The sequence below is a fragment of the Eucyclogobius newberryi genome, unplaced genomic scaffold (assembly GCF_026437365.1).
Source record: "Eucyclogobius newberryi isolate DKJ021-1_F unplaced genomic scaffold, fEucNew1.0.hap1 SCAF_46, whole genome shotgun sequence".
In the NCBI taxonomy this organism is placed as follows: Eukaryota; Metazoa; Chordata; class Actinopteri; order Gobiiformes; family Gobiidae; genus Eucyclogobius; species Eucyclogobius newberryi.
The window spans coordinates 123,443-149,675 of record NW_027316123.1 but is presented as its reverse complement, the minus strand read 5'-3'; the positions used below and the strand labels follow the sequence as shown (position 1 = coordinate 149,675).

General features: G+C 46.6%; 8 non-coding genes across 8 annotated transcripts; 7 read left to right on the top strand and 1 right to left on the bottom strand.

Moving 5' to 3' along the window:
* Nucleotides 1–221: 221 nt before the first annotated feature.
* Nucleotides 222–331, bottom strand: trnal-caa (transfer RNA leucine (anticodon CAA)). The gene is made up of 2 exons: nt 294–331; nt 222–267 (listed from the first exon to the last, which is right to left on the bottom strand). It is a non-coding gene; the product is annotated as a tRNA-Leu (tRNA).
* Nucleotides 332–3,699: 3,368 nt separating this feature from the next.
* Nucleotides 3,700–3,782, top strand: trnal-caa (transfer RNA leucine (anticodon CAA)). Its single transcript has one exon. It is a non-coding gene; the product is annotated as a tRNA-Leu (tRNA).
* A 13,735-nt stretch (nt 3,783–17,517) lies between these two features.
* Nucleotides 17,518–17,589, top strand: trnaa-agc (transfer RNA alanine (anticodon AGC)). The gene has a single exon. It is a non-coding gene; the product is annotated as a tRNA-Ala (tRNA).
* Nucleotides 17,590–18,570: 981 nt separating this feature from the next.
* On the top strand, nt 18,571–18,652 carry trnas-uga (transfer RNA serine (anticodon UGA)). Its single transcript has one exon. It is a non-coding gene; the product is annotated as a tRNA-Ser (tRNA).
* Nucleotides 18,653–21,387: 2,735 nt separating this feature from the next.
* Nucleotides 21,388–21,459, top strand: trnae-cuc (transfer RNA glutamic acid (anticodon CUC)). Its single transcript has one exon. It is a non-coding gene; the product is annotated as a tRNA-Glu (tRNA).
* A 742-nt stretch (nt 21,460–22,201) lies between these two features.
* trnaa-agc (transfer RNA alanine (anticodon AGC)) lies at nt 22,202–22,273 on the top strand. The gene has a single exon. It is a non-coding gene; the product is annotated as a tRNA-Ala (tRNA).
* Nucleotides 22,274–23,255: 982 nt separating this feature from the next.
* Nucleotides 23,256–23,337, top strand: trnas-uga (transfer RNA serine (anticodon UGA)). Its single transcript has one exon. It is a non-coding gene; the product is annotated as a tRNA-Ser (tRNA).
* A 2,743-nt stretch (nt 23,338–26,080) lies between these two features.
* trnae-cuc (transfer RNA glutamic acid (anticodon CUC)) lies at nt 26,081–26,152 on the top strand. Its single transcript has one exon. It is a non-coding gene; the product is annotated as a tRNA-Glu (tRNA).
* The last annotated feature ends 81 nt before the right edge of the window (nt 26,153–26,233 follow it).

The window sequence follows — 26,233 nt, the reverse complement described above, 5'->3', positions numbered from 1 at the left end:
ACAGTATAAGACATATGATACAGTTCACTCTGAATGTACTCAATGCTTTGACAGTACAGCATCTACGTAGTAGATTGGCCATCACATCACAATTCATCATTGGAAGTAACACTTCATTTGAAATCTTAAGCCAATACGACAATTTTTCATCCATTGTCACACATGTGCTTGTAAATTAGGGTGTAAAAATGGCTTCCTTTCCAAAGGAAATATTTTTTTTTTGTCAGGAGTGGGATTTGAACCCACACCTCCATTCAGAGACCAGAATCCCCTGTGGCGAGGAAGGAGTTTACCTTGAGTCTGGCGCCTTAGACCGCTCGGCCATCCTGACACTTTATTTATGTGAACTGTGAGTATACAGAATCAGATCCGTTATTACAGTAGCACAAATGACCGTACCTATACTTTGGTAAAAAAACACATCAAACTGCTGTCTCTTTTTAAAGGAGTTTGATGTGGTTGTTGTCACATCAAACTACTGCGTCCTTTAAAAGTCCACATCAAGCTAATGCTTCGTTTTAAAGTCTATTGCAATTGAGATGTCAGTCGAGAGCCGTAACAGCAGTAGTGCATCCAAGAAAGCTGTGTATTGAATGGATATAGAACCTTTAGTGAAGCAGGAGCCAACAGGCTATTCACATCCTTGTGTAGGGTCTCAAACTACAGGTATTCAGTTTACGATTAAGGAAGATTTCTTAGCAGAAACGAGACAAGACGGGGCACCAGGGTAAAACCCAAAAAGCTAAGATACGGTCCTTAATCGCGCTCGTTAAAAGGTCTGAAGGGTGTTTCACGATTCAGGGACTTACGCATAGTCTAATCAAACAAACAATAGTCAATAACTCTTTCGTGTAGTTTATTTATCAAAAGGGCAATCAAAAAGGGCACCGGAGCAGAAATGCGCACAGGTAAATCACAGGTGATGTTATATCAGATTTAACAGCAGATTTCATGCAGATAATGTTAAACCAGGGTTTTGCCTTTGATAATCAAACGTGTCTATGCTAATCTATATCAAAAAGAGGGAAAGTGAGAAGCTAAGGGAGGAGGAACAGCTGAGTTCTACCCAAATCACGCCACAAAAGAACCGCACACTGAAGTCGGCTTACGATTTTGTAGAACTCGGTCCGGCTGGTCCTTGTCCGCGGACGAGATCCGTGGCGAGGCAGCGGCGTGGAGCGGTGTGGCGGGCGAAGGCAGTGGCGTGCCGCGATATCCGTGACGCGGGGCGGCAGCGGTGGCGCGAGGCGGCGCGTGGAGCGGTGTGGCGGGCGAAGGCAGTGGCGTGCCGCGATGTCCGTGACGCGGGGCGGCAGCGGTGGCGCGAGGTGGCGCGTGGCGATGTCCGGGAGTTCCTTAGCGGTAGAACGCTTTAGCTGCGTGTTAGCTCCTCACGCGGCCTTTACTCAGATGAGAACGTAGCGCTGATCCACGTAAACGGCGTAGATTACTTCAAAAATAGTAGAAGCGAAGTAGAAAAGAAAGTCTCTGTCCGGTTTAGCGCTTAAGCTTAGTTCCAGGTGTTTCCAGGTGTTTTCAGAGTTCAGGGGGGCGATGAGGCTGGCCTAGTCTTGTCGACCCACGTGGCGGACGCTTTGTTGAGACAAAGGAAAAGTAAACAGGCTCGTCCGTGGAGACGGCTTCAAAGAGATAGACAAAGGCTTGAACAAAAAAAAAGGAAGAAGAGAGCAAGAAGAGAAGAGAGGAGAAGAGAGCGTTCCAAGCTCGGAGCGTCTTTTTGTCACCTAGCGCCGCAGGGCACGCTGGGAGCGAAAGGGGCGGGCGCTACTGCGACGACACGTTAAACACTTTTGGCAGTTTGTGCACATTATTCCTTGAGGTAGATACATTTTACATCTTCTTTCACCTGTGATGGGCACTCGAGTTAAAGCATTGGGAATATAAAACCTTAAACAGTGGAAAAATACGTAACACAAGGTGAAACATGAGGTGTACGGAGTTGATTCGGACAAACATTCATGGCATAATCACATAAAACATAGTTTTCATCGGGGCGTCCTCCTGTAAGACTGTGGGGGAGAAGGTCTGTTATCGCCAAAGTCACAGCGGCTCCCTGCGGTGAGGGAGAGAGGGAGAAAGAAAACCCCCCAATGTTCAAAGAGAGATTTTCTGTTATCTGGCCGTGGAATGTCCATCTCCATTCCCCTACACTTGCAATGAGGTCAAATATAGGACAAACCCATTGTCAGGAGTGGGATTAGAACCCATTCCTCCACTTGTAGACCAAATTTGCTTACGCTTAGGTAGGAGTTTACCTTGACCCTGACACCTTGGACATTTCAGCGATGCTGACATTGAGCTCCCTTATCTCGAAGATAACGTTCCAAAAATCAGTACAAAGTAAATGCTTTGGCAACCTTACACTAGATGAAGTCTTTCCATTTATGTAGAGTACATATAAAGAGATGACTTTAACAGGTGATGAGAATTGAGTGAAATAGTTGCAATCTCATTGTTACAGAGGGTTTAATTCTTCTTCTTTCGGTTCAAACAGAAGAAAATTTATGACCAAGATTTCAAGGGTTGTAATGGCAAGCAGTCCACTTTTTGATTCTCAGTTTGTTGGCAAGGAATGACTGATGTGGACCCATTTTGGATGAAAACCGTGTTTTGCGTTTGTGGAAATGAGCATCATGGAAGGATGTATGGGCTCTGTGGCGCAATGAGTCGCTAATGGTGAGAGAACATATTTGTTTTTTACAATGGAAAGTCTGCTCGCTTTACTATCTGATGAAAGGCACTGCTGAACGAGGTTCAATTGCCAAGTGTGCTTGAAAAAGTAAGCAAATACATCGGCATTATGTCAAATAACATTATCTTGCAATTTTTCCTCAATATCCAGATTAACTGCAGTATATTGAGTGCGCAATAAATTGGCGAGAGTCGATTGATTGAAAAACTTCCAGTTTTTTTATAGCTACATTGGTACAGGGGATTTAGCTTAAAGGTAGAAAGATTGATGCCCTCGCTCTCCATTAAACACAGTTGATTGGACAGGGGCTGAACTTTCGAATGTTGCTGGCTCGCTTTAAAAAAAAAAAAAGATATTGCGGCTTGTAGAGTCGCAATTCGCGCTCTGCTGTTAACCGGGAGGTTGGTGGTTCGAGCCCACCCAGGGACGATTGGAAGAGCAATTGCAGGCAAAGTCTACGAGGTAAAATTGGTCAATGAATATCGACTAACAGGTTCGAGTAGCATTTTTGAAACGCAGGGTAAACTCCCAATGGATATGGAGTCCGTCGCCTTAACCGCTCGGCCACAACGATACGCTGATACACCGCCCCCTGTAAGTATTATCATTAGTAAGCCATGCCACCTCCCCGGCTTGACCTGCAGGTGTCGCAATTGCGCACGCGCCCGTTTTACTCTCTCTCTCTTTCTCTCTCTCTTTCTCTCTCTCTCTTTCTCTCTCTCTCTCTCTCTCTCTCTCTTTCTCTTTCTCTCTCTTTCACTCTACTTCTTCATCGTAAGGACATAATTTTTTTTTTTTTTTTTCATCCTTATTATTTAAAATAAAATAAAAATTGACACAATAGCATTTAAAAAAATATCTATATATTATTTTTCTCTTTTCGGCGTTGTCGCATTCTTTATTCAAAATAGTAGCGTGGCGGCGGCGGCGACCGACCGACCGACCGACACCCCTTTTACAAGCGAGCAACGCCATTATAGGCTTTCACCAGGATGGCCGAGCGGTTAAGGCTTCGGACTCAAGATCCGACGGGCGGTGGCCCTCGTGGGTTCGGATCCCATTCCTGGTATAAGCTTCTTGGACAAATATAAAAAATAAAAAAAACACAACACAGGAAATTTTTGGCGGCGGCAAGGCAACGGCGGCAACGGCAGCGATCGTAAGGTCGACAGATACTTAGGTCCGAGCGCAGCGCGGGCAGTAGCTGGGGGCGCACTCGCCACACACGTGTACGAGGCACCCTCGGTACACGTTCGTCGTTTTAGTGTCCTTGCTCCTGGGGCATATTCGGCACCACTTCCTCTTCGCGGGTACAGCAGCGGGTTCTCTTCCTCCTCCTCCTCCCCCCCTCTCTCCCCTCTCCTCTCCCCTCTCTTCTCCCCTCTCCCGAGATGTCCCCGATGACGCCAGGTCATCCCCCCCCTCCCCCTCCCCCTCCCTTCCTCCTCCCTCCCGCGTATACGAGGCGCGACGAGCGCGCTCCCCAGCTGCTCCATGAACAGCCTGCGTCTGTGGCGTTTGCCGACCATCCACATCAGGTTCAGCTCCCGCCACAGGACGAAAGCATTGTACGCGGACACGTCGATCATGTTGTGGAACAGGACGAGGGCCCACCGGCAGGTTTTCCTCCTGCAGCTGTAGGTACCTGTCACCTTGTCCAGGTTGTCCACGCCTCCCTTGGTGCGATTGTAATGCAGCACGGCCGCCGGTTTGCTCGGAGGAGGAGGCTCGCCGCCGCCGCGATTGCCGTCTCCGTAGGTGGCGCCGCACCGTGGTGAGGATCTGCAAGTTCTTGCTCTTCTTCGCCAGGTAGGAGACCAAGGCGACCGAGGGGACTCCGTTCGTTGCCGTAGCCGTTGGAAGAGGTCCCCGGCGCGGTCTCGCCCAACGTGAACACGAGACGGAAGACGCGATCGCCCTGCGCTTCGTGTCGACCAGTTCCCGCGGGAACTCGCTCCTGTTGGCGCGCAGCGTCCCCAGCAGGGTGAGGCCGTCCCTCTCGAAGAATAGCCTGCGGGCGAGCTCGTACGAGGTGAAGAAGTTGTCGCACGTGACGTTGCGCCCCCCCCGGCCCCCCTTCCCAGTCCCTCGGTGAGATCGAGCACGACCCGCGTGGCCAGGTTCTTCTCCGGAGGCGCGCGCTTATCGGATTTCCCGGTGTAGACCTGCATCTTCCAGGCGTAACTGGACAGCGAGTCGCACGCGACCCACAGCTTGATTCCGTACTTCGCCGGCTTTGAGGGAAGGGGCAGCGACCTGTCAAAGAAGAAAGAAGAACGAAGAAAGAAGAAGAAAGAAGAAGGAAGAAGAAGAAGAAGAAGAAGAAGAAGAAGAAGAAGAAGAAGAAGAAGAAGAAGAAGAAGAAGAAGAAGAAGAAGAAGAAGAAGAAGAAGGGGAAAAAAAATAAAAAAAAATAATGAAGGAAAAACAAGAACACAAGAACAACAAATATTATTTAATTTGAATTTACTTTTCATGATTTATTGATTTATTAATTTATGAATTTATTAATTTATTGATTTATTGATTTATTGATTTATTGATTTATTGATTATTATTATTTTCTCTTTTTTTTTCTCCATTTGTTTAAATAAAAAAAATCACCTCTAAACGAAACCAGCCTCTCGTCTACGGTGACCTTGGATCCCGGATTGTACATGAGCGGCAGTCGCTTGCACCACAAGTCCCACAGCTCCCTGATGGGCGCCAACTTGTCTACTCCTACTTCTCCTCCTCCTCGCCTTGCCTCTCAAGCGACGGCTTGGAGGTCCACGAGATTTCCCCGCGTTTAGAGAGCATAAGGTGTTCGTCGTCGCCGCCGCCGCCGCCGCCTTCTTCTTCTTCTTCTTCTTCTTCTTCTTCTTCTTCTTCTTCTTCTTCTTCTTCTTCTTCTTCTTCTTCCCCTCGCAAGTTCTGATTGATTGGCTTCAACAAAGATTACTGTCAGAGGATTATAGTGGTCATTTCTTTGTTTCATTTCTTGCTTATAATAAGTCCTATAAAAGTCCTGTCTCTCCAAGTCAAAGGATTCCTTCAACACATCAATGCTTTTCATTTGATTTTCTTTTGCAATGCGGTGAAACGTTTACGCCTTTTGTAATCCAGGCGTTGAATCATAAGCTTGGTCATAAGAAAACCAGCTCCAGATTTTAACAGCTTTGTTTAGTTTGTATGCTTTGGTTGGCTCCTTTCAGGGGGTAAGCACAGATTTTACCCAAAGATTCTTCATGTTTCTGCACTTTTTCAAAAGAGTAACGCTACTCTCGGGGCACTCAAGGTTCCACTGAGATTTGAACTCGGATCGCTGGATTCAAAGTGTGCTAACCATTACACCATGGAACCGCAAAATGCTCCCTGGACGGATAACGGTGATCCAAAGCTACAAGTCTTTACATCAATCATCCCTTGCCAAAAAAATGAGAAACAAGGAGTGCAAACAGTGCAAACAATCTTGATGTGCAGCAATACTTTTCCCTCTCTTAATGCAAAGTGTAGCAGCAGTAAACTTGAGGGAGAAAGGTATGGGTTTGAGGGCTCTTCTTGTGGGCTTTACTCTCCTTGTAAATATTTTTCATAGACAAAAGAGTAGGCATTTCCTGTTTACTAAACAGGCCCTTTGACCAAGGAAGCCCCAGCGCCGTAATGATTTCCTGGTTTCCTTACATAATTACATACAGTGGTTACTTCTGGGATTGTATTTCTTGCTTGCTCTGGCAAGGTGAGCAGTCGTCCCTGGGTGGGCTCGAACCACCAACTTTTCGCCTACTAGCAGAACGCGCTAGCCGATTGCGCCACAGAGGCGAGAATCTTGACATACCCATAAAAGGTTTAACCCTCTAATTGCAATTAAAAATGAAGAAAAACTCTGGATTCAGAGCGCTAGCCGCTATACCGTTGAACCACACCTTTCTACAGGATGTCCTGTTTTGAAAATAAGTATGACATTTGATCATTGGGCTATATCAAAGAGAGCAGCATTGAAGTAGGCAAACTTCTGCTTCATGGTTTCATTGTGTGGTGGTCATCACATCTGCCCTACACGCAGAAGGTCTTGGGTACAACATTCAGCGAAACCAAACATGTTACCAAACATGTTCATGCTAACAATGTTCCAATGAAAGCTTGCTGTTTATGTTTTATAGATCCTTTCCAGGCCATTTATGTCCTGATCTCGCAAAATATCCAATAGACCCAGCATTCCTATTCATTGTATTTTTGAGCAAAGACTAACATTCAGGTACACATGCCCAAACCCGGGATTGAACCAGGGACCTTTAGATCTTCAGTCTAACGCTCTCCCAACTATTTCGGCTACTTTTTCAAAAATTTAGGCAAGGGAGCGAAACGTGTGGCATAACGTAGCGAGAAAATGAACTAGTTCTGTGTGTCCTTTTTTCTTTTCTTTTGATTAAAAATAAAAACAATACAGGACACGACCAGGGAGCAAAAATCGAAATAAAAAGAACATAAATAGCACTAAACATAAAATAAAAACAAAATCACATTTAAATGAAAATAGGGGTCCTACTTGGTCCAAAGTCGATCAAATTAGTGCTTATCCAAATTAAGCCTGAATGTCACTGTTTTCCATTCATCCAATGTCTAATGTCTGTTACTATGTCAGTCAAGTCTTTGATCGTTGGCGTGGTTGGTGTCGAGCATTTCTTTGTGATGGCCTTTTTCTCTACAGCCAAAAGTATGTTCCAAGGGTATCCATTTATTGTGTCCATGGCAGGAGTGTTGAGGCCCAAGTACATAGTTTTTAATTTGAGTGGGATGGAAAAGTCAAAAACAGTCTGCAGTGCCCTTTGAATTTCAGTCCATTATTTTTGAGCAACAGCACAGCCCCAAAACACCTGATAGTGGTTTGCCTGCTGGGTTCTCCAGCAGTTAGCATTTCCTTGTGAATAATGGACACTTTGACATGGTGTGGTGAAAAAAACATATTTTTCCCCTTCAGGCATGTGATTTTGTGGTCTTCCTCAGGGCTGTTCCTACATTTCCACACTCTTGGTCAGACAAAACCAGGTTAACTTCTCGTTCCCATTGGTTTAGAATATACTCAGCAGAACGTTGTCCAGATTACCAATGCATTGAGATCATTTAGAAATGATTCCCCTCGCAAGTTCTGATTGATTGGTTTCAACAAAGATTACTGTCAGAGGATTATAGTGGTCATTTCTTTGTTTCATTTCTTGCTTATAATAAGTCCTATAAAAGTCCTGTCTCTCCAAGTCAAAGGATTCCTTCAACACATCAATGCTTTTCATTTGATTTTCTTTTGCAATGCGGTGAAACGTTTACGCCTTTTGTAATCCAGGCGTTGAATCATAAGCTTGGTCATAAGAAAACCAGCTCCAGATTTTAACAGCTTTGTTTAGTTTGTATGCTTTGGTTGGCTCCTTTCAGGGGGTAAGCACAGATTTTACCCAAAGATTCTTCATGTTTCTGCACTTTTTCAAAAGAGTAACGCTACTCTCGGGGCACTCAAGGTTCCACTGAGATTTGAACTCGGATTGCTGGATTCAAAGTGCGCAAACCATTACACCATTGAACCGCAGAATGCTCCCTAGACGGATAACGGTGATCCAAAGCTACAAGTCTTAACATCAATCATCCCTTGCCACAAAAATGGGAAACAAGGATTGCAAACAGTGCAAACAATCTTGAAAAAAGCGAGCCAGCAACTTTCGAAAGTTCAGCCCCTGTCCAATCAACTGTGTTTAATGGAGAGCGAGGGCATCAATCGTTCTACCTTTGAGCTAAATCCCCTGTACCAATGTAGCTATAAAAAAACTGGAAGTCTCTCAATCAATCGACTCTCGCCAATTTATTGCGCACTCAATATACTGCAGTTGATCTGGATGTTGAGGAAAAATTGCAAGATAATGTTATTTGACATAATGCCGATGTATTTGCTTACTTTTTCAAGCACACTTGGCAATTGAACCTCGTTCAGCAGTGCCTTTCATCAGATAGTAAAGCGAGCAGACTTTCCATTGTAAAAAAAAACCATGTACTCTCACCATTAGCGACCTTTGAATCCCCTTGCAAATTATGCCTAGAAGTCCAATGCGCTATCCATTGCGCCACAGAGCCCATACATCCTTCCATGATGCTCATTTCCACAAACGCAAAACACGGTATTCATCCAAAATGGGTCTACATCAGTCATTCCTTGCCAACAAACTGAGAATCAAAAAGTGAAAAGAGTGCAGTTAATCTGTGTGTGCAGGGATACTTTTCCATCTCTTATTCCAATTTGTAACAGCAGCGCATTTTCTGTCGTTGTAAATAATTTGCATGCTTGAATGGACAACTGAGTAGTAGTAGGTTTGAGATGGGCCGGTATTTATTTAGCACTGTGGCATCAAGACTGCTCTTCTTTAAGAGAGGCTTAATGACTGCAGTTTTAAGGCTCTTGGGAAAATTCCAGATCCAAGCAACATGTTGACTTTTTCATTGATTGGAGCCAACAGACTGCTCACCATAGACTTTAAAAATCTAGTAGGCAATGCATAAAGGCAGCATGTAGTGGAACTCAGACTTGTGGTGATCTCTTGGAAAGTTTTGTCAGCCACAAATGCAAAATGGGTTAACTCCAGTTGTCTAGTTGGCTGCGTGCTTGTTATCTGCAAATAATGGTATTATTAATGTTCTGAAATGAGTCTTGCAAAGAACACTGCAAACTCATTGCACCTGGAGAAATACAGAAACCATCAGACAAAGTAACATTTACCACACTGTAATTTGAAATATTAACCCGCTTTGTCATTAGCAGGTCCAGAGTGTGCCATTTGCCCTCTGTGGGGCCACTCAGGTGCTGAGTAAGACCAAAGCTTCTGATGACAGCGCCAAGCTCTTTAGAAGAAGACGAGGTTGAGCGGGGCGTGAAGGAAGGAAGGAACAGTCACTCACGTACGGGAAACTCCTACCAAGCAGTGGCCAGCCTATAGCACACTGGGATTCTGTGGTAATTGAACCAAGTTTAGCAGTTCCTTTCATCAGTTAATAACACAAGCAGGCTTTCCTATTTACCAATGTAGATAACAGGGGTTACAACAGTGACTCTGGTGGGTCTCGAACTCACAGCCTTTGAATGCCTTTGCAACTTTTGTCTGATTCCCCTTTTTCACAAAAGCAAAACAGTCATCCGAAAACAGTCTACATCAATCAATCCTTACCATCAAACTGAGAAACAAGGAGTGAAAAGAGTGCATTTACTCTGTTTATTCAGGGATACTTTTCAATCTCTAATTGCAAAATGTAAAAGAGCTCTTTCGGGTGATAAGTTTTTCTGTACATGTAAACAACTGATTTGCTTGAAAGGCTATCATGAAGGCACTGCTGGGATTTGAACCCAGGATGTCCTGTTTACTAGACAGCCACAGCGCCTCTTAAATGCTACTCCACCTGTTTCAGCTAGATATTCAGTGACCAATGTTACCTCGTAGATTTCGCCTTTTTGAGGTGCGTGCAATTTGTGGTGTGCTGCATGGTCTGGAGCTGGAGGTTTGGGAGTTTTTTGGAGTTTTTAATCGTTATTTTGATCATTTTCATTTACTTTTTTCAGTTTTTTTGTTTGTTCCCCTCCCAGTAAACTTACTGGGAGGTGGATTTTTTGTTTTTTTGTGAGCATGGCTCAAAGGACGGACAACACGGCATCGGACACTGGAATGGACACGACAAAGGCAAGACAAAGTTTGAAAGAATCAGTAAATAATAGAAAGAACAAAGAAAGAAGGATGACATTTATGAAAGAACTCACTGTGGTATTGGAACTAACGGAGGGAGCACAAATCACGCCACTAGCTTTTTTGAAATCAACTCAGGAGGTGTGCGGCTCCATAGTAGCGTGCAGACTCATCTCAAAGGACAAATATGAAGTAACCGTCAGTACCACCAAAGCGAAGGAGCGGCTCCTGGATGGGTACTGCATTGGAGGAGTCAGGGTTCACGCCCGTGACATCTCGGTTGATGAGCTGGTCATGTCCTTCATGGGGCTGCCGGCTTATATCGAGGACGAGGAGATCCTGGCCAAGCTCTACGCCTGGGGGGTCTCTGCGGTCTCCGAGGTGAGGAGGAGAATGTGGCCGGGGACGAACATGGCGGACGGCACCAGGTTTGTACGGGTAAGGTTCACGGACACGGTGCAGTCCTTACCGTATTCTGTCAGGTTTGACACCGCGGGGGGCCCCGAGTACTTCAGGGTAATACACGACAGGCAGGTGCGGGTGTGTAGGGGGTGTCTCCAGCCTGGCCATATTCTGAGGGAGTGCCCTGACTTTCTGTGCCGCAACTGCGGGAGCCAGGGGCATTACGCGCGCGAGTGTGTCGCGCAGTGGGCCCCGAAGTGCAGAGAGTGCCGCATGTTCCGCCACTTATGTCCGTGTGGTGCGGGTGACAGAGAGGAGGACAGAGGGGAGGACAGAGGGGAGGACAGGGAGGACGCCATTGGAGGAGAGAGCAGTGACGTGGCCCAGAACGTGCCCGCAACTGCTCTCTCCGAAGTAGAGGAGGTTTTGGAGGAGGAGGCTGTGGAGGAGTCAGGGGAGCCAGAGGTGTTCGGCTCCTCTTGCTCCTCTGACTCCTCAGACGAGGAGGCGCCCGTCGCACTGGAGATGGTGCTCGGCTCAGCGCTGGCGTCTGGGAAGGTGGGAGCAGGACAAACTGCTCCTCCTGACCAGAGGGAAGGGACTCGTGAGGGTCCAACTCCTAAGCCCGTGGAGGCAGAGGCTGAACCCGGGAGGAGGATGGGTGCGGGACAGGCCCCGCATCTTACCTCCAAAGGGGGGGACATCACCACAGGGCTGGGTGATGATCCCAAGCTCCAGTCGGACGGTGGTAAGAGGGGACAGGTGGAGAAGAAGGAAAAGAAAGGGACAAGACGCAGGAAGCAGGTGGCAGGAGATGGAGAGGGCGCTGCTGCTCAGAGCGGCTCCACCTCCTCCGCCTCCTCCATTCCAGCCACATCAAAAGCGCCAGCAGAAAGCTCCATCAACCCACCATCCTCCACACGCAGCTCTGCCCCACGAGGTGAGCTTGAGACTGTTTTTAATGATGACTTCATGGATTTCTCCACCCGTGAAGTCAGAAAAAGAGTGTGGGAGTCAGATGCGACGGGCGCCAAAAAGAAGTCGAAATAAAAGATGGGTTGTATCCTCCAAAGTCTCCTCTTAATGGCGTTCTCCTTGTCCTCTTGGAACGCAGGCGGCCTGCGGAGCCCAGTGCGGATGCAGAGCGCGTTACACTTTTCCAAGTGGGACGTGCTCTGCATCCAAGAAACGCATTGGGATGTCAGCCACGCGCAACGAGTGCGGAACGTGGGAGTAGGCTCTGTATTTTGGGCCCTGGGCACGGCGTGCTCGCGCGATGTGGCCACGGTGGTGAGGCCTGGTGTCTTAGGCCAACCCACCCTGGTACACGCCGACCCAGAGGGCTCCTTCCTGGTCCTGGACTTCACGGACACAGTGAAGTTCAGACTAATTAATATCTACGCCCCGAACGATGATGGTCTGAGGAGGCAATTCTTCAAAAAAATATTTCGCTTTGCAAACGACAATACAATCATAATCGGTGACTTTAATACAACACTTTGCAAGACAGACATCGGCATTAACAACTCTTTTAAAAACAGCACTGCCAGGACAGCCCTGTTGGAAGAAGCCGCCAGCAGGAACCTGACGGAGGTGTGGCGGTTCGTCCACCCCTTCCTGAAGGATTTCTCCAGGTGGCAGGGCGTCCTGAAGCAGTCCCGCATTGACCTCTGTTTTGCCTCCTCAGACCTGGCACAGAGAGTCAGTGGTGCTTCCTACAAGTGGTCAGGCTTGAGTGATCACTCCACTTTAGATATTTATTTTGGGTTAGTTTCATCACCGAGGAATGGAGGACTGTGGGTCCTAAACAGCTCCATCCTCGGTGATGAAACTTTTTGTAGGAAAATGGACTTTTTGTTTGATGTATTTGACATGGAGCTGGAGCTGATCGACAGCGTGGTCGATTGGTGGCCGACGGCAAAAACACGCATTAAAAAGCTCTGTGTCAATTACAGCAAACACAAGGCGTGGCTGTCGACCAGGAGGGAGACCGCTCTCCGCCAGCGCCTGCAGGTCCTGGACCAGGGCGCAGCTTCCACCACTGGCCCTGTGGATCCAGAGTACCTGGTGGTGCGCGCTGAGCTGGAGCAGCTGGAGGTAAGTAGGTGTCAGGGTGCAATTTTGAGGGCAAAAGCCAGACACACAGTCGAAGGAGAACGCTCGACAGCGTTCTTCTTCGGCTGTGAGAAGGCTACACAGGGAAAGATGCACATAGATAAGTTGATAGAGAAGACAGGTAAGATTGTTTCCGAGGTAAGTGAGGTTTTAGAGACAGCGCAGGATTTCTATAGTAGGCTTTTTAGTTCAGACGGAGTGGCAGAGCAGGCTTTAGACCAGGCTGTAGGTGCTCTGGAGCGCAAACTGAGCAGGGAGGATAGGGAGCTGTGCGACGCGCCTCTGTCTCTCATGGAGATAGAGGCTGCAGTCAAGAGTTTAAATACAGGAAAAAGCCCCGGAGAGGACGGACTAACCTGTGAGTTTTTCAAGCGTTTCGCTTCCAGGTTAGCTCCGATCCTACTCCTATTATATCAGGATTTTGAGAGTGAGTGTAGAGTTGGCGATGGTTTTGCGATGAGTGTCGTCACTCTGCTTTTTAAGAAGGGCGACAGGAGCAGCCTCGCCAACTACAGGCCCATTAGCCTTTTGAACGTAGTCTATAAAATTTTAGCAAAGGTATTAGCAGGTAGGTTAAAGCGTGTGATTGGATCCATCATACACCCCTCGCAGGCCTACAGCGTCCCCGGGAGGGACATCTCAGACATAGTTTTGTCTCTGAGATATCTCCTTCGGCAGATGCACGCGACCGGTGGTATTCACGTTAGTGTAGACTTTAACAAGGCGTTCGACAGAGTTGAGCATTCGTTCCTCTGGACTGTATTAGGTAAGTTAGGTTTCGGCGAACGGTTTGTTAATTGGCTACAGCTCATCTATTCCTTTGCGGTCAGTAAGGTCAAAGTCAACGGGTTTCTAATTGACTCTTTCCCCTTAAAAAGATCAGTCAGGCAGGGCTGTCCCCTCTCGTCGCTCCTCTACAGCATCGCCGCTGAGCCTTTGGCGGCCATGTTGCGGGCGGACGCGGCGGTGAGGGGACTGACCACGCCTGCGGGTAGGGAAGTCAAAATTTTTCAGTACGCAGATGACACGAATCTGATCCTCCGAGACGTGGAGAGCCTGAACGCCTCTCTCCACGTGCTCAATGTTTATGGCCTCGCTTCAGGGGCCAAAATAAATTTCGATAAAACCACGGTTAAATTTTGCGGCAGCGTCACGCCTGTTCCTCTCCCTGTCCAGCTCCGGGAGGCCGGGGACTCCTACAAGGTCCTCGGCGTCCCCCTGGGCAGAGACGAGGAGGCGTGTCGTACTGCACTTTGGTCGCCTTTGTGCGAGAAAATTACAGCGCGCTTGAATTTTTGGAGACGTCGTAATCTGACATTAAAAGGTAAAGTCTTAGTTGTAAATTCTTTGTGCATGTCCATGTTGAACCATGCACTCTCCGTGTACGGCCTGCCGGGGGTCTATGCTAACAAATTAAGGTTAGTGATAAACCACTTTTTGTGGAATCGTGAGAGGGGCTTTATTGCACATAAGGTTATGATAGGTGAGTACGATCAGGGAGGTTTAAAGTTAGCAGATTTAGAGTTAAGGAAGAAGGCCTTCCGGCTGAAAACAATTCGGAAATTTCTAGACGTTGAGGTAGATGCTCCATGGAAGGATTATATAGGTGAGTTTGTTAATAGTCTAGGTAAGTTTGGTGTTTATAATTTGTGTTTGTTGCCCCCTGTTTCGGTCCTGGAAGGCCTCCCCCCCTTCGAGAGGGAACTCTTGGAGGCGTGGAGGACTTTCAGGCCCCTGACTGTGGCGGTTCCAGACAGCGGTGAGGGTCTCGCGCACATGCCCCTCCGTCATAACCCTGACTTGCTCTCCGCTCCCCCCGGGAAGCGTGAGTGCATGATCAGTGGGGCGATGGAGGAGGCTGGGCTGGAATATGTAGGTAAGGTATTTGACGTGAAAGGTAATTTTAGTGTAGATTATATAGGGAAGTGTTTTAGGTTAGCAGGTAAAGTGTTTAGGAAAAAGTATATTAGTGGTATGGTAAGTATTTTTAACAGGAATCTGGTCAGGCATTGGGGAAGCACTTTGGGCCAAATGGGGAGCACGACAGGTAAGTTGAATTTTAATGTATTTGTTAGCACGGGGAGGTTTAGGATTTTCACAGACCTACCCACCCGCATCCTGTATCAGTTGTTGTTGCCGGGAGTGCTCAGGCGTCCCGCCTCGGAACACAAATGGTCATTAACATTCCCCGCACGCACCATTGCAACCATCTGGGCCAACATCTATAATTGGTACACCCCACATAACGTAGGTCATTTTGACTTCAGATTTAGACACAGGATCGTCTTTACATCCGCAGCACTGCACGCATTTCTTCCCGACAGCTACGCTGCGGACTGCCCCGTGTGCCACGGACCCCCCGAGACCCTGGAGCACATGCTGTACACCTGCCCGGCCGTCCGCCCGTTCTGGTCCCGACTGCAGGACCTCCTCGCTCGGAGGCTGTCCTGGAGGCTCCCACTGCCGGCGGCCCTAGGAGGGGACGACCAGGAGCCCTGGCTCTTCCTCTTTGGTCCCGGACAGAGTCGCTCTGTAGCCAACACCCATCTCGCCCGACTAACCCTCTCCATAGCCGGTACACATTATATCTCAACAGGAACATCCATCTCCGTGACAATAAAACAGCAGAACCCTGGCCCATCTTCAAAGGACTCTTGGCCGCACACCTCCGACACCTCCACATGGCAGCAGAGCACCGGTTCATCACCCACCTCGTCCCCCACAACACCCTGATCCACCTCACACCCTCTGGAAACCTGGACATCATCTTCTGACCCCGGCATAACCCCCCCAACCACGGCATCAACCCCAACCACGGCATCACCCCCCATCACTGAAGAATGTTTGGAGAATGATTGTGTGTTTGATTTTCTGTAATTTTTTGTCTCGTCTCCCCCTGCCCTTGTGTATCCCATTCCCCTGCCCTTGTGTGTCATGTCTGTCTGTACATTCATGTAAATATATGTAAATACTTGTTTTGATGTTTTTGATAATAAAAGATAAAAAAAAAACAAAAAAAAAAAACAGTAAACATCCAGGGACGGGACATTGAGAGAATGGACTCATACAAGTACCTGGGTGTTGATCTGAACCACAAACTGGACTGGACTCATAACACAGACGCACTGTACAGGAAGAGACAGAGTCGGCTCTACCTCCTGAGGAGACTCAGGTCTTTTGGAGTGACAGGGCCACTCCTGAAGACCTTCTACGACTCTGTGGTGGCATCAGCCCTCCTGTACGGTGTGGCCTGCTGGAGCAGCAGCATCACAGAGAGGGAGAGGAAGAGGCTGGACAAAGTCATCAAGAAGTCCAGCTCCGTCCTGGGCTGTGCTCTGGACTCGGTGCAGGAGGTGGGGGACATGAGGGTCCTGGCTAGATTCACATCTATGCTGGACCATGAGTGTCATCCCCTGCAGGACACTATGTCCGCTCTGGAGAGCAGCTTCAGTGAGAGACTAATCCACCCTCGCTGTGTGAGGGAAAGGTTTCGTAGGTCTTTCCTTCCTGCTTCTGTCAGACTTTATAACAAACACTGTTAGTCCTGAACACTCGCAATACTGACCTAACCTAATACTGATGTGCAATTCCGTCATATGTGCAATTGCTGTTGGAATCCATGTGCAATTCATGTGCAATTACTGTGAAATTCATGTGCAATCTATGTGCCGTCATGACACATATTCATGTGCAATTACTGTTGTGATCACATGCAATGGTATTTATGTATTTATCTTATTATCTTATCTTATCTTATCTTATCTTATCTTATTTACCATTAAATTAGCTCTTACCTTCTCAAATCCTTCCCATATGGTCTAGCGGTTTTGGATTCCTGGCTCTCATCCAGGTGGCCCGGGTTCAACTCCCGGCTTACATTATGTACAAGACTCACTGTGGTTACAATTACATTCAAGCTGGACGGAGGTGAAGAGAGGCATAGAAACATGGCATCAATTAGGGCGCAGCATGCGGAAGTTTGTAATTAACCTTTAGCTTTTCTATGCATCTATAGACTAGCAGGTTGGTTGGTGTTTCTTTTTGGAGCATTTCTAGACAAAGTGGGTCAGCGGTAGAGCGCATACTTTGCTTCATTTGGGATCAGTCATGTTTTCCAGCAATTCTTGACTGGACAAGCATATCTTGATTTTTTTATTGGTCTCAAGCTTTCACTGTAATTTTCCAAAGATGCAGTATTGTGGTGGCCAGGTGGTCAAGCTGATGGGCAAAAAATCCATTGGCATTGCTTCATATTTCTTAGAACCCTGCTGGAAACATACCTTTCTCTTCCCCCTGACCAGCAAAGGATGCCACATGCTTAACAGTGCTTGATTTGTAAATATATAGGTACAGGAACACTTGTGGACTGGGTGATCAGGCCAAAAAAGTTACTGTAACACACAAAAAGTGACGCACATGTAAGTAAAGTAACAATGGGACAAACCTTTGTGTCACAACCAGTCAAATTGGAATAAACAAAAAAAAAATGAAGAATTGAATTGCCTATCTGGTCACTGTTTCTGTTGATTCTATTCTATCTGTTCTGTTTTTGTCCATCTATCCGTCTATCATTTTAAGGCATTGATAAGGAAAGGGGATGTAGCTCAGTGGTAGAGCGCATGCTTAGCATGTATGAGGTCTTGGGTTCAATCCCCAGCATCTCCAGGTGACACTGTAGTCTTTGCTAATGGCCAGATTACACTGCAGTGAATTTTAGAGACCTTCACTTAAATATTTCAAATCAGCACATGTGGTGATTCAGTGCAAGCTCCCAGACCCGCATTACCTTTGAACCTTGTAGCACTTATAAAATTCAAACAATATTATTTCATCCATCCACACTACCTGCAGGAAGGTGAGACAAAGTGGCCCATTCAGGTGGCCTGGGTTCAACTCCTGGCATGGGAACATTGTGGTCAGCCTTTTGGAAGACTTGAATCCACAGTATGAATAAGACACGCTGTGGGTTGTTAAGAGAGACATTGAAAAATCCCATCCATTTAGGATGCAGCGTGCAATATGCAGTAATCAACCTTTAGCTGTTCCATGCAACGTAGCAGCGGTTGTACTTGAAAGCATCCCTTCACAGGGACTGGAACTTAAATCTAGCTCCTTAGAGCACTCAGCCAGATTTTCTGGAGCGGGACAACACAAACTCAGAGCTGCTTGATAGTGCTTCCTACCCCATTAAAAAAAACTGTATTAAAAACCAAGACCTGGCTCTATTTGGCTGAACCAAAAGAAAGATACAAATCCCGAGCTATGTGCTTCTCTCCATGACATGCAGAACCAAGCACATTTAGATATTAAAAATGCTTGCTTAAAAGCTGGTGACCCAACTATGCACTGTTCTTTAACCTCTCAAACATCAATGAGGCTTATGTTACAATTCAATCTGTTACACTTGATCTTTATATTTCTCATATGGTCTAGGGATTAGAATTTCTAGTTCTCGCCGAGGCAGCCTGGGCAACATTCCCAACTTCCAGTATGGGTATGTCTCGCCAAACCTGAGCTTAGAATGTTTAGTAAAACATGCTGTCTCCATGAATTCATGGAGAGTTAAATCTGGTAATGTAATTGCGCTAGTTTCAGAAAATAATGTGGATAATTTCCGCTTTCTTAAACACAGTTCAAATGTGTATTGTTGTTGTGGCCGAGAGGTTAAGGCGATGGACTTGAAATCCATTGGGGTTTCCCCGCGCAGGTTCGAGTCCTGTCAGCAACGTGTGTTTAGCAGCACAGATTTTGAGGTTTCGTTCTATTCTATAAACCAGCATGTTTGCTGATGTTTAATTTCGGAGCCTCACTTCAGAACGAGGGCATGTATGAAATCCTTGTTTCAATCCCCTGCATCTCCATTCAATATGTTGATGGCACAAAGTGAAAAGTGTTGACTCCAGGTCTCGCTTGGACAATAATCATGACAGACAAGAGATGGTTATGTAGCTCAGTGTTAGAGCACAGTCTTTCGTAGCAAGATCCCAGTTCCACATTCCTTTAAAATTAGATTTCATATTTTGAAGCAATTTGAGTCTATTAGACGTATACAGCCCCATGGGCATTACGCACTGGCCTCTTGAACCAGGGACTGTGGGTTTGAGTCCCATGATCATAACCATTCAGCAGAGTGGCGCAGCGGAAGCGTGCTGGGCCCATAACCCAGAGGTCGATGGATCGATACCATCCTCTGCTAGAATGTTTTTACTTGCATTATTGCCATTGTCAATCCAAATTAACCAAGCTAGTCAGTAATGTGTTGGATGATGGAAGCCGATCTTCAGCGCAAGCTCCCAGTTCCACATTTGCTTTGAATCTAGCAGCACATTTCTTTTATCCATCCTACATTGTTATTTCTTTTTTGGGGAAAAGGATAGCTGAGTAGTGAAAGAAGATGTAGGTCAAAAAAGACCCATGATTAGACATTTTGAAGCAATTTGAGTCTATTATGGGTACATAACCCCATAAGCAATATGCACAGGATACTAGCCTCCAAAATCCGGGATTGTGGATTTCAGGTCCATGGTCTAATAGGCTGAGCCACAAGGAAAATACTAATCACTAGACTTGTTGCACGTGGAATGGGCTTATATCTATTACATACAGAACTGTTCCTTAACTCTCAAGCATCAATGAGGCCTTCTTTATACGTCATAAGGCGCTGGTGCAGCTAGCAGCCCGGTGTAAACGCTCTCTCTTTTTTCTCACACTTATTGTGCTTCATCTCCTATATTTTGTAAATATAGTTAGTACATTTTTTCTATTTTACTGTACGATAGGGACACGCGCTGGAATCGTTTTTAATTCAACTGTTTTTGACTTTTTTCGGCTGGATTTGAGCGTTTTTCATCCGAGCTAGCCCCCCCGCGCCCTCCGGCCGCCGCCAAAGTACGGCGTGTTGTCGGTACACGCTTATATACACGTTTATATGAAAGAGGAACTTCATGAACGATCGGGACACGCACTGGAATCGCTTTAAAATAACTTGTTTTGACTTTATTCGGCTGGATTGAGTGTTTTCGTCGTGTCGTGGCGATGTGTCTTGGCTCTGAGTCCCCCGGCTCCGGCCCCGCCCCCCGGCCGGCGCCGTACCGCGTTTACACAAAGGAGGAACTAATGAAACTGCGGAGAACAGTCGTCTTACCCGGAGATCGTCACGTTATCCCGGCGGACATCCTAAGGAAAACGCAACGAAGCAGACAGGCTGGACGTAAACTCAGAGAGAAGAGAGGGACAAACAGGAAGTCGGTTCCCGCCGTAGTCATGGGTAACGTGAGGTCCCTTCAAAATAAAATGACGGAAATAGCGAGCCTCATGCGGTCCCAGAGGATTTACAGTTTGTGAGAGCACGGGATTGTGTGTCTGACACTCGGACCTGCAGTGTGGGGGCGCCCCAGGGCACTGTCCTCGCGCCCTTTCTCTTCACCCTTTACACTGCAGACTTCAGACATGACACGGACAGCTGTGTCCTGCAGAAGTTCTCTGATGACTCTGCCATTATCGGACTCATCACGGACGAAGATGACGCGGAGTACAGAGGACTGGCGCAGGACTTTGTGGACTGGTGTCAGCGGAACCACCTCATCAACGCGGGGAAGACCAAGGAAATGGTGGTGGATTTCCGCAGACGCCACCCCACTGCCCCCTTACCAGTGAACATCCAGGGACGGGACATTGAGAGAATGGACTCATACAAGTACCTGGGTGTTGATCTGAACCACAAACTGGACTGGACTCATAACACAGACGCACTGTACAGGAAGAGCCAGAGTCGGCTCTACCTCCTGAGGAGACTCAGGTCTTTTGGAGTGACAGGGCCACTCCTGAAGACCTTCTACGACTCTGTGGTGGCATCAGCCCTCCTGTACGGTGTGGCCTGCTGGAGCAGCAGCATCACAGAGAGGGAGAGGAAGAGGCTGGACAAAGTCATCGAGAAGTCCAGCTCCGTCCTGGGCTGTGCTCTGGACTCGGTGCAGGAGGTGGGGGACACGAGGGTCCTGGCTAGATTCACATCTATGCTGGACCATGAGTGTCATCCCCTGCAGGACACTATGTCAACTCTGGAGAGCAGCTTCAGTGAGAGACTAATCCACCCTCGCTGTGTGAGGGAAAGGTTTCGTAGGTCTTTCCTTCCTGCTGCTGTCAGACTTTATAACAAACACTGTTAGTCCTGAACACTCGCAATACTGACCTAACCTAATACTGATGTGCAATTCCGTCATATGTGCAATTGCTGTTGGAATCCATGTGCAATTCATGTGCAATTACTGTGAAATTCATGTGCAATCTATGTGCCTTCATGACACATATTCATGTGCAATTACTGTTGTGATCACATGCAATGGTATTTATGTATTTATCTTATTATCTTATCTTATCTCATCTCATCTCATCTCATCTCATCTTATCTTATCTTATCTTATCTTTTTTACCATTAAATTAGCTCTTACCTTCTCAAATCCTTCCCATATGGTCTAGCGGTTAGGATTCCTGGCTCTCATTCAGGTGGCCCGGGTTCAACTCCCGGTATGGGAATATCTGGTCTGTCCTTCTGGAATACTTGTAGCCACATTATGTACAAGACTCACCGTGGTTACGAGTACTTTCAAGCTGGACGGAGGTGAAGAGAGGCATAGAAACTTGGCATCAATTTGGGCGCAGCATGCGGAAGTTTGTAATCAACCTTCAGCTTTTCTATGCATCTATAGACTAGCAGGTTGGTTGGTGTTTCTTTTTGGAGCATTTCTAGACAAAGTGGGTCAGCGGTAGAGCGCATACTTTACTTCATTTGGGATCAGTCATGTTTTCCAGCAATTCTTGACTGGACAAGCATATCTTGATTTTTTTATTGGTCTAAAGCTTTCACTGTAATTTTCCAAAGATGCAGTATTGTGGTGGCCAGGTGGTCAAGCTGATGGGCAAAAAATCCATTGGCATTGCTTCATATTTCTTAGAACCCTGCTGGAAACATACCTTTCTCTTCCCCCTGACCAGCAAAGGATGCCACCTGCTTAACAGTGCTTGATTTGTAAATATATAGGTACAGGAACACTTGTGGACTGGGTGATCAGGCCAAAAAAGTTACTGTAACACACAAAAAGTGACGCACATGTAAGTAAAGTAACAATGGGACAAACCTTTGTGTCACAACCAGTCAAATTGGAATAAACAAAAAAAAATGAAGAATTGAATTGCCTATCTGGTCACTGTTTCTGTTGATTCTATTCTATCTGTTCTGTTTTTGTCCATTCTATCATTTTAAGGCATTGATAAGGAAGGGGGTGTAGCTCAGTGGTAGAGCGAATGCTTAGCATGTACGAGGTCTTGGGTTCAATCCCCAGCATCTCCAGGTGACACTGTAGTCTTTGCTAATGGCCAGATTACACTGCAGTGAATTTTAGAGACCTTCACTTAAATATTTCAAATCAGCACATGTGGTGATTCAGTGCAAGCTCCCAGTCCCGCATTACCTTTGAACCTTGTAGCACTTATAAAATTCAAACAATATTATTTCATCCATCCACACTACCTGCAGGAAGGTGAGACAAAGTGGCCCATTCAGGTGGCCTGGGTTCAACTCCTGGCATGGGAACATTGTGGTCAGCCTTTTGGAAGACTTGAATCCACAGTATGAATAAGACACGCTGTGGGTTGTTAAGAGAGACATTGAAAAATCCCATCCATTTAGGATGCAGCGTGCAATATGCAGTAATCAACCTTTAGCTGTTCCATGCAACGTAGCAGCGGTTGTACTTGAAAGCATCCCTTCACAGGGACTGGAACTTAAATCTAGCTCCTTAGAGCACTCAGCCAGATTTTCTGGGGCGGGACAACACAAACTCAGAGCTGCTTGATAGTGCTTCCTACCCCATTAAAAAAAAACTGTATTAAAAATCAAGACCTGGCTCTATTTGGCTGAACCAAAAGAAAGATACAAATCCCGAGCTATGTGCTTCTCTCCATGACATGCAGAACCAAGCACATTTAGATATTAAAAATGCTTGCTTAAAAGCTGGTGACCCAACTATGCACTGTTCTTTAACCTCTCAAACATCAATGAGGCTTATGTTACAATTCAATCTGTTACACTTGATCTTTATATTTCTCATATGGTCTAGGGGTTAGAATTTCTAGTTCTCGCCGAGGCAGCCTGGGCAACATTCCCAACTTCCAGTATGGGTATGTCTCGCCAAACCTGAGCTTAGAATGTTTAGTAAAACATGCTGTCTCCATGAATTCATGGAGAGTTAAATCTGGTAATGTAATTGCGCTAGTTTCAGAAAATAATGTGGATAATTTCCACTTTCTTAAACACAGTTTTGATGTATATTGTTGTTGTGGCCGAGAGGTTAAGGCGATGGACTTGAAATCCATTGGGGTTTCCCCGCGCAGGTTCGAGTCCTGTCAGCAACGTGTGTTTAGCAGCACAGATTTTGAGGTTCTATTCTATAAACCAGCATGTTTGCTGATGTTTAATTTCGGAGCCTTTCTTTCAGAACGAGGGCATTTATGAAATCCTTGTTTCAATCCCCTGCATCTCCATTCAATATGTTGATGGCACAAAGTGAAAAGTGTTGACTCCAGGTCTCGCTTGGACAATAATCATGACAGACAAGAGATGGTTATGTAGCTCAGTGTTAGAGCACAGTCTTTCGTAGCAAGATCCCAGTTCCACATTCCTTTAAAATTAGATTTCATATTTTGAAGCGATTTGAGTCTATTAGACGTATACAGCCCCATGGGCATTACGCACTGGCCTCTTGAACCAGGGATTGTGGGTTTGAGTCCCATGATCATAACCATTCAGCAGAGTGGCGCAGCGGAAGCGTGCTGGGCCCATAACCCAGAGGTCGATGGATCGAAACCATCCTCTGCTAGAATGTTTTTTCTTGCATTATTGCCATTGTCAATCCAAATTAACCAAGCTAGTCAGTAATGTGTTGGATGATGGAAGCCGATCTTCAGCGCAAGCTCCCAGTTCCACATTTGCTTTGAATCTAGCAGCACATTTCTTTTATCCATCCTACATTGTTATTTCTTTTTTGGGGAAAAGGATAGCTGAGTAGTGAAAGAAGATGTAGGTCAAAAAAGACCCATGATTAGACATTTTGAAGCAATTTGAGTCTATTATGGGTACATAACCCCATAAGCAATATGCACAGGATACTAGCCTCCAAAATCCGGGATTGTGGATTTCAGGTCCATGGTCTAATAGGCTGAGCCACAAGGAAAATACTAATCACTAGACTTGTTGCACGTGGAATGGGCTTATATCTATTACATACAGAACTGTTCCTTAACTCTCAAGCATCAATGAGGCCTTCTTTATACGCCATAAGGCGCTGGTACAGCTAGCAGCCCGGTGTAAACGCTCTCTCTTTTTTCTCACACTTATTGTGCTTCATCTCCTATATTTTGTAAATATAGTTAGTACATTTTTTCTATTTTACTGTACGATAGGGACACGCGCTGGAATCGTTTTTAATTCAACTGTTTTTGACTTTTTTCAGCTGGATTTGAGCGTTTTTCGTCGTGTTGTTGTGATGTGAGCTAGCTCCGAGCTAGCCCCCCCGCGCCCTCCGGCCGCCGCCAAAGTACGGCGTGTTGTCGGTACACGCTTATATACACGTTTATATGAAAGAGGAACTTCATGAACGATCGGGACACGCACTGGAATCGCTTTAAAATAACTTGTTTTGACTTTATTCGGCTGGATTGAGTGTTTTCATCGTGTCTTGGCTCTGAGTCCCCCGGCTCCGGCCCCGCCCCCCGGCCGGCGCCGTACCGCGTTTACACAAAGGAGGAACTAATGAAACTGCGGAGAACAGTCGTCTTACCCGGAGATCGTCACGTTATCCCGGCGGACATCCTAAGGAAAACGCAACGAAGCAGACAGGCTGGACGTAAACTCAGAGAGAAGAGAGGGACAAACAGGAAGTCGGTTCCCGCCGTAGTCATGGGTAACGTGAGGTCCCTTCAAAATAAAATGACGGAAATAGCGAGCCTCATGCGGTCCCAGAGGATTTACAGTTTGTGAGAGCACGGGATTGTGTGTCTGACACTCGGACCTGCAGTGTGGGGGCGCCCCAGGGCACTGTCCTCGCGCCCTTTCTCTTCACCCTTTACACTGCAGACTTCAGACATGACACGGACAGCTGTGTCCTGCAGAAGTTCTCTGATGACTCTGCCATCATCGGACTCATCACGGACGAAGATGACGCAGAGTACAGAGGACTGGCGCAGGACTTTGAGGACTGGTGTCAGCGGAACCACCTCATCAAAGCGGGGAAGACCAAGGAAATGGTGGTGGATTTCCGCAGACGCCACCCCACTGCCCCCTTACCAGTGAACATCCAGGGACGGGACATTGAGAGAATGGACTCATACAAGTACCTGGGTGTTGATCTGAACCACAAACTGGACTGGACTCATAACACAGACGCACTGTACAGGAAGAGACAGAGTCGGCTCTACCTCCTGAGGAGACTCAGGTCTTTTGGAGTGACAGGGCCACTCCTGAAGACCTTCTACGACTCTGTGGTGGCATCAGCCCTCCTGTACGGTGTGGCCTGCTGGAGCAGCAGCATCACAGAGAGGGAGAGGAAGAGGCTGGACAAAGTCATCGAGAAGTCCAGCTCCGTCCTGGGCTGTGCTCTGGACTCGGTGCAGGAGGTGGGGGACATGAGGGTCCTGGCTAGATTCACATCTATGCTGGACCATGAGTGTCATCCCCTGCAGGACACTATGTCCGCTCTGGAGAGCAGCTTCAGTGAGAGACTAATCCACCCTCGCTGTGTGAGGGAAAGGTTTCGTAGGTCTTTCCTTCCTGCTGCTGTCAGACTTTATAACAAACACTGTTAGTCCTGAACACTCGCAATACTGACCTAACCTAATACTGATGTGCAATTCCGTCATATGTGCAATTGCTGTTGGAATCCATGTGCAATTCATGTGCAATTACTGTGAAATTCATGTGCAATCTATGTGCCTTCATGACACATATTCATGTGCAATAACTGTTGTGATCACATGCAATGGTATTTATGTATTTATCTTATTATCTTATCTCATCTCATCTCATCTCATCTCATCTCATCTTATCTTATCTTATCTTATCTTTTTTACCATTAAATTAGCTCTTACCTTCTCAAATCCTTCCCATATGGTCTAGCGGTTAGGATTCCTGGCTCTCATTCAGGTGGCCCGGGTTCAACTCCAGGTATGGGAATATCTGGTCTGTCCTTCTGGAATACTTGTAGCCACATTATGTACAAGACTCACCGTGGTTACGAGTACATTCAAGCTAGAC